Source organism: Arachis hypogaea, chromosome 4 (genome assembly GCF_003086295.3).
Source record: "Arachis hypogaea cultivar Tifrunner chromosome 4, arahy.Tifrunner.gnm2.J5K5, whole genome shotgun sequence".
Lineage (NCBI taxonomy): Eukaryota > Viridiplantae > Streptophyta > Magnoliopsida > Fabales > Fabaceae > Arachis > Arachis hypogaea.
This window is the reverse complement of record NC_092039.1, coordinates 34,058,780-34,065,165: the sequence shown is the minus strand read 5'-3', so window position 1 is coordinate 34,065,165 and position 6,386 is coordinate 34,058,780. Positions and strand designations below refer to the sequence as shown.

General features: G+C 40.0%; 1 non-coding gene across 1 annotated transcript; it reads left to right on the top strand.

Annotated features, from left to right (window-relative positions):
- Nucleotides 1–5,836: 5,836 nt before the first annotated feature.
- On the top strand, nt 5,837–5,944 carry LOC112798874 (small nucleolar RNA R71). Its single transcript, XR_003200471.1, has one exon. It is a non-coding gene; the product is annotated as a small nucleolar RNA R71 (small nucleolar RNA).
- The last annotated feature ends 442 nt before the right edge of the window (nt 5,945–6,386 follow it).

Sequence of the window (6,386 nt, the reverse complement as noted above, 5' to 3'; positions counted from 1 at the left end):
AATTTCGCGCACCAGGAGCCCACCACAATTGTAGATGATAGCGATGATGAGGATGTGAGGAATACTCCAGTTGGGGGTGGCAAAGCAACTAGTTTAGGAACACCGCAGTACCCCCCGCACTTTTCAGCTTTGGACATGGATGCCATGAGACAGCAAGGGGATCCTGTGGTGCATGAAATTGTGATCTCTTATAATGGCATTCAACTTGGTATGCGCATTTACTAACTCAGCACTTTCTTCACAACCTCGCACAACTAACCAGCAAGTGCATTGGGTCGTTCAAGTAATAAACCTTACGTGAGTAAGGGTCGATCCTACGGAGATTGTTGGTATGAAGCAAGCTATGGTCATCTTCTAAATCTCAGTCAGGCGAATAATAAATGGTTATGGAGTTTTTGAATAATAATAATAAATAAACTGAAAATAAAGATAGAAATACTTATGTATATCATCGATGGGAATTTCAGATAGGCGTATGAAGATGCTGTGCTCCTTCTAAATCTCTGCTTTCCTACTGCCTTCATCCAATCCTTCTTATTCCTTTCCATGGCAAGATGTATGTAGGGCATCACCGTTGTCAATGGCTACATCCCATCCTCTAAGTGAAAAAGGTCCAAATGCTCTGTCACGGCATGGCTAATCATCTGTCAGTTCTCGATCATGTCGGAATAGAATCCCTTGATTCTTTTGCGTTTGTCATCACGCCCAACAATCTCGAGTTTGAAGCTCATCACAGTCATTCAATCCCGGAATCCTATTGGAATACCACAGACAAGGTTTAGACTTTTCGGATTCTCATGAATGCCGCCATCAATTCTAGCTTATACCACGAAGACTCTAATCTCATGGAATGGAAGGCTCGGTTGTCAGGCGAGGGCAACCATGCATCGTGTATCAGGAATCCAAGAGATACATACTCTAGCTTTCGCTTGTAGAACGGAAGTGGTTGTCAGGCACGCGTTTATAGGGACGGATGATGATGAGTGTCACGGATCATCACATCCATCAAGTTGAAGTACGAGTAGTATCTTAGAATAGAAATAAGATTGAATTTGAATAAACGATGGTAGTAATTGCATTAAAACTCGAGGTACAGCAGAGCTCCACACCCTTAATCTATGGTGTGTAGAAACTCCACCGTTGAAAATACATAAGTGATGAAGGTTTAGGCATGGCCGAATGGCCAGCCCCCAAAATGTGATCAATAGTCTCCTAAACTAAGACCAAAGATGTAACGTGGTCAAAAGACACTGAATACAATAGTAAAATGTTCTATTTATACTAGACTAGCTATTAGGGTTTACAAAAGTAAGTAATTGATGCAGAAATCCACTTCCGGGGCCCACTTGGTGTGTGCTTGGGCTGAGCTTGAGCTTTACACATGCAGAGGCTTCTTTTGAAGTTGAACTCCAGGTTGTAATGTGTTTTTGGCATTCAACTCTGGTTCGTGACGTGTTTCTGGCGTTTGACTCCAAAATGCAGCATGAAACTGGCGTTGAGCGCCAGTTTACGTCGTCTAATCACGAATAAAGTATGGACTATTATATATTTCTGGAAAGCTCTGGATGTCTAATTTCCAACGATGTTGAGAGCGCGCCATTTGTAGTTCTGTAGCTCCAGAAAATCCATTTCGAGTGTAGGGAGGTAAGAATCCAACAGCATCAGCAGTCCTTTGTCAGCCTTTTATCAGAGTTTTGCTCAGGTCCCTCAATTTCAGCCAGAAAATACCTAAAATCATAGAAAAACACACAAACTCATAGTAAAGTCCAGAAATGTGAATTTAGCATAAAAACTAATGAAAACATCCCTAAAAGTAACTAGATTATACTAAAAGCTAACTAAAAACAATGCAAAAAAGCGTATAAATTATCCGCTCATCACAACACCAAACTTAAACTGTTGCTTGTCCCCAAGCAACTGAAAATCAATTAGGATAAAAAGAAGAGAATATACTATAAATTCCAAAATATCAATGAATATTAGTCCTAATTAGATGAGTGGGACTTGTAGCTTTTTGCTTCTTAATAGTTTTGGCATCTCACTTTATCCTTTGAAATTTAGAATGATTGGCATCTATAGGAACTTAGAATTTCAGATAGTGTTATTGATTCTCCTAGTTAAGTATGTTTGATTCTTGAACACAGCTACTTTTATGAGTCTTGGTCGTGGCCCTAAGCATTTTATTTTCCAGTATTTCCACCGGATATATAAATGCCACAGACACATGACTGGGTGAACCTTTTCAGATTGTGACTCAGCTTTGCTAAAGTCCCCATTTAGAGGTGTCCAGAGCTCTTAAGCACACTCTTTTTACTTTGGATCATGACTTTAACCACTCAGTCTCAAGCTTTTCACTTGGACCTGGATGCCACAAGCACATGGTTAGGGACAGCTTGATTTAGCCGCTTAGGCCTGAATTTTATTTCCTTGGGCCCTCCTATCCATTGATGCTCAAAGCCTTGGATCCTTTTTACCCTTGCCTTTTGGTTTTAAGGGCTATTGGCTTTTTCTGCTTGCTTTTTCTTTTTCTTTCTATTTTTTTTTGCCACTTTTTTCTTTTTTTTCCGCAAGCTTTTGCTTTTTCACTGCTTTTTCTTGCTTCAAGAATCAATTTTCATGATTTTTTAGATTGTCAATAACATTCTCTTTATTCATCATTCTTTCAAGAGCCAACAATTTTAACATTCATAAACAACAAGATAAAAAATATGCATTGTTCAAGCATTCATTCAGAAAACAAAAAGTATTGTCACCACATCAATATAATTAAACTAAATTCAAGGATAATTTCGAAATTCATGTACTTCTTGTTCTTTTGAATTAGAAACATTTTTCATTTAAGAAAGGTGAAGGATTCATGGAATTATTCATAGCCTTAAGACATAGTTACTAAATACTAATGATCATGTAATAAAGACATAAACATAGACAAACATATAACATAAAAATCGAAAAACAGAGAGATAAGAACAAGGAAGTTAAGGAATGAGTCCACCTTAGTGAGGGTGGCGCCTTTTGAAGGACCAATGGTGCTTTTTGAGCTCCTTTATGTCTCTTCCTTGCCTCTGTTGCATGATCCCTAGTGATTTTGGTGCTCCTATCCTTAGTTGCTCCCAATAGTTGTGGAGGAAAGTGTATCCCTTGAGGTATCTCAGGGATTTCTTGATGAGAGAATTCCTCATGCTCTCTTGATGTGCAGTCAAATGCTCTATTACTGAGCTATAGGCCCTTGAGATGAATTTCTCCATCACATGATTCTGAGGTGAAAGCAATTGTCTTCCCTTTTCTCTTTTTTTTTTTAGGTTTCTCTGGCCTTAGATGCCATCAATGGTTATGGAAAAGTAAAAAAACTATGCTTTTACCATACCAAACTTAGAATGTTGCTCGCCCTCGAGCAAAAGAAGAAAGAATAGAAGAAGGAGAAGAAGATATGGAGAAGAGGGAGAGATGTTTGTGTTTCGGTCATGTAGGGTGGGTTTGGGTGGGAAGGATGGATGGATGTGAGTGGTGAAGAGGTGATGGGGAAGAGAGATTAAGGTGATTTGTGAAGAAGAGAGAAGGTAAGTTGGGATAGGTGGGGATCCTGTGGGGTCCACAGATCCTGAGATGATCCTGTGGGGTCCATAGATCCTGAGGTGTCAAGGATTTACATCCCTGCACCCATTAGGCATGTAAAATGCCTTTGTATGCAATTCTGGTGTTTAAACGCCAAAGTGATGCTTGTTTTGGGCGTTCAACACCCAATTACAACATGTTTTTGGCGTTAAACGCCAGTTCCATGCTTGTTTCTGGCGTTTAGCGCCAGCTCTCCTCAGGGTGTATTCCTGGCGTTCAAATTCCTGGATGCTGCTTGTTTCTGGTGTTCAACGCCAGATCCATGCTCTGTTCTGGTGTTGAACGCCATCTAGATGCTCCTTACTGGCGTTTAAACGCCAGTAAGTCCTTCCTCCAGGGTGTGATTTTTCTTCATCTGTTTTTTATTCTGTTTTTAATTTTAGTATTTTTTTTTGTGACTCCACATGATCATAAACCTAATAAAACATAAAAAAACAACAAAATAAAAAATTAAAATTAGATAAATAAAAATTGAGTTGCCTCCCAATAAGCGCTTCTTTAATGTCAATAGTTTGACAGTGGGCTCTCATGGAGCCACACAGGTGATCAGGTTAATGTTGTAGACTCCCAACACCAAACTTAGAGTTTGGATGTGGGGATTCAATACCAAACTTAGAGTTTGGCTGTGGCCTCCCAACACCAAACTTAGAGCTTGATTGTGGGGGATTTATTTGACTCTGTACTGAGAGAAGCTTTTCATGCTTCTTCTCCATGTATACAGAAGAACACCCTTGAGTCTTAAACACAAGGTAGTCTCCATTCAATTGAAGGACTAATTCTCCTCTGTTAACATCTATCACAGCTCCTGCTATGGCTAGGAAAGGTCTTCCAAGGATGATGCATTACTCCTCCTCCTTCCTAGTGTCTAAGATTATGAAATCAGCAGGGATGTAAAGGCCTTCAACCTTTACTAACACGTCCTCTACCAATCCATAAGCTTGTCTTACTAACTTGTCTACCAATTGTAATGAGAATATGGCAGGTTGTACCTCAATGATCCCCAGCTTCTCCATTACAGATAGTGGCATAAGCTTTATACCAGACCCTAGGTCACACAGAGCTTTTTTCAAAGGTCATGGTGCCTTTGGTGCAGGGTATTAAGAATTTACCAGGATCTTGTCTCTTTTAAGGTAAAGTTTGCTGAACCCATGTATCTAGTTCACTAATGAGCAAGGGAGGTTCACCTTCCCAAGTCTCATTACCAAACAACTTGGCATTCAGCTTCATGATGGCTCCTAGATATTGAGCAACTTGCTCTCCAGTTACATCTTCTTCCTCTTCAGAGGAAGAATAGTCTTCAGAGCTCATGAATGGCAGAAGAAGGTTTAATGGGATCTCTATGATCTCTACATGAGCCTCAGATTCCCTTGGGTCCTCAATAGGGAACTCCTTCTTTCTTGAGAGACATCCCATGAGGTCTTCCTCATTGGAATTCACGTCCTCTCCTTCCTCTCTAGGTTTGGCCATGTTGATTATATCAATGGCCTTGCACTCTCTTTTTGGATTTTCTTCAGTATTGCTTGGGAGAGTACTCGGAGGGGTTTCAATGACTTTCTTACTCAGCTGGCCCACTTGTGCCTCCAAATTTCTGATGGAGGACCTTGTTTCACTCATGAAACTTAAAGTGGTCTTGGACAGATCAGAGACTATATTTGCTAAGTTAGAGGTATTTTGCTCAGAATTCTCTGTCTGTTGCTGAGAAGATGATGGAAAAAGGTTGCTATTGCTGAGCCTGTTTCTTCCACCATTATTGTTGAGGCTTTTGTTGATCCTTCCATGAGAAATTTGGATGATTTCTCCATGATGAATTATAGGTGTTTCCATAAGGTTCACCCATATAATTTACCTCTGCTATTGCAGGGTTCTCAAGATCATAAGCTTCTTCTTCAGAAGATGCCTCTTTAGTACTGTTGGATGCATTTTGCCATCCATTCAGACTTTGAGAAATCATGTTGACTTGTTGGGTCAACATTTTGTTCTAAGCCAATATGGCATTCAGAGCATCAACCTCAAGAACTCCCTTCCTCTGAGGCGTCCCATTATTCCCGGAATTCCTCTCAGAAGTATACATGAATTGATTATTTGCAACCATGTCAATAAGTTCTTGAGCTTCTGCAGGCATTTTCTTTAGGTAAATAGATCCACCTGCAGAATGGTTCAATAACATCTTGGAGAACTCAGACAGACCATAATAGAATATATCCAGAATGGTCCATTCTGAAAGCATGTGAGAAGGACACCTTTTGGTCATCTGCTTGTATCTTTTCCAAGCTTCATAGAGGGATTCACCATCTTTTTGTTTAAAGGTCTGAACATCCAATCTAAGCTTGCTCAGCTTTTGAGGAGGAAAGAACTTAGCCAAGAAGGCCGTGACCAGCTTATCCCAAGAGTCCAGGCTATCCTTAGGTTGTGAGTCCAACCATATTCTAGCTCTATCTCTTACAGCAAAAGGGAAAAGTATGAGTCTGTAAACTTCAGGATCTACTCCATTAGTCTTAACAGTCTCACAGATTTGCAAGAACTCAGTTAAAAACTAGTAGGGATCTTCTGATGGAAGTCCATGGAACTTGCAGTTTTGTTGCATTAGAGCAACTAATTGAGGTTTCAACTCAAAATTGTTTGCTCCAATGGCAGGAATTGAGATGCTTCTTCCATCAAACTTGGAAGTAGGTGTAGTATAATCACCAAGCATCTTTTTTGCATTATTGTTGTTAGGTTCGGCTGCCATCTCCTTTTCTTGTTCGAAAATTTCAGCAAGGTTGTCTCTGGAT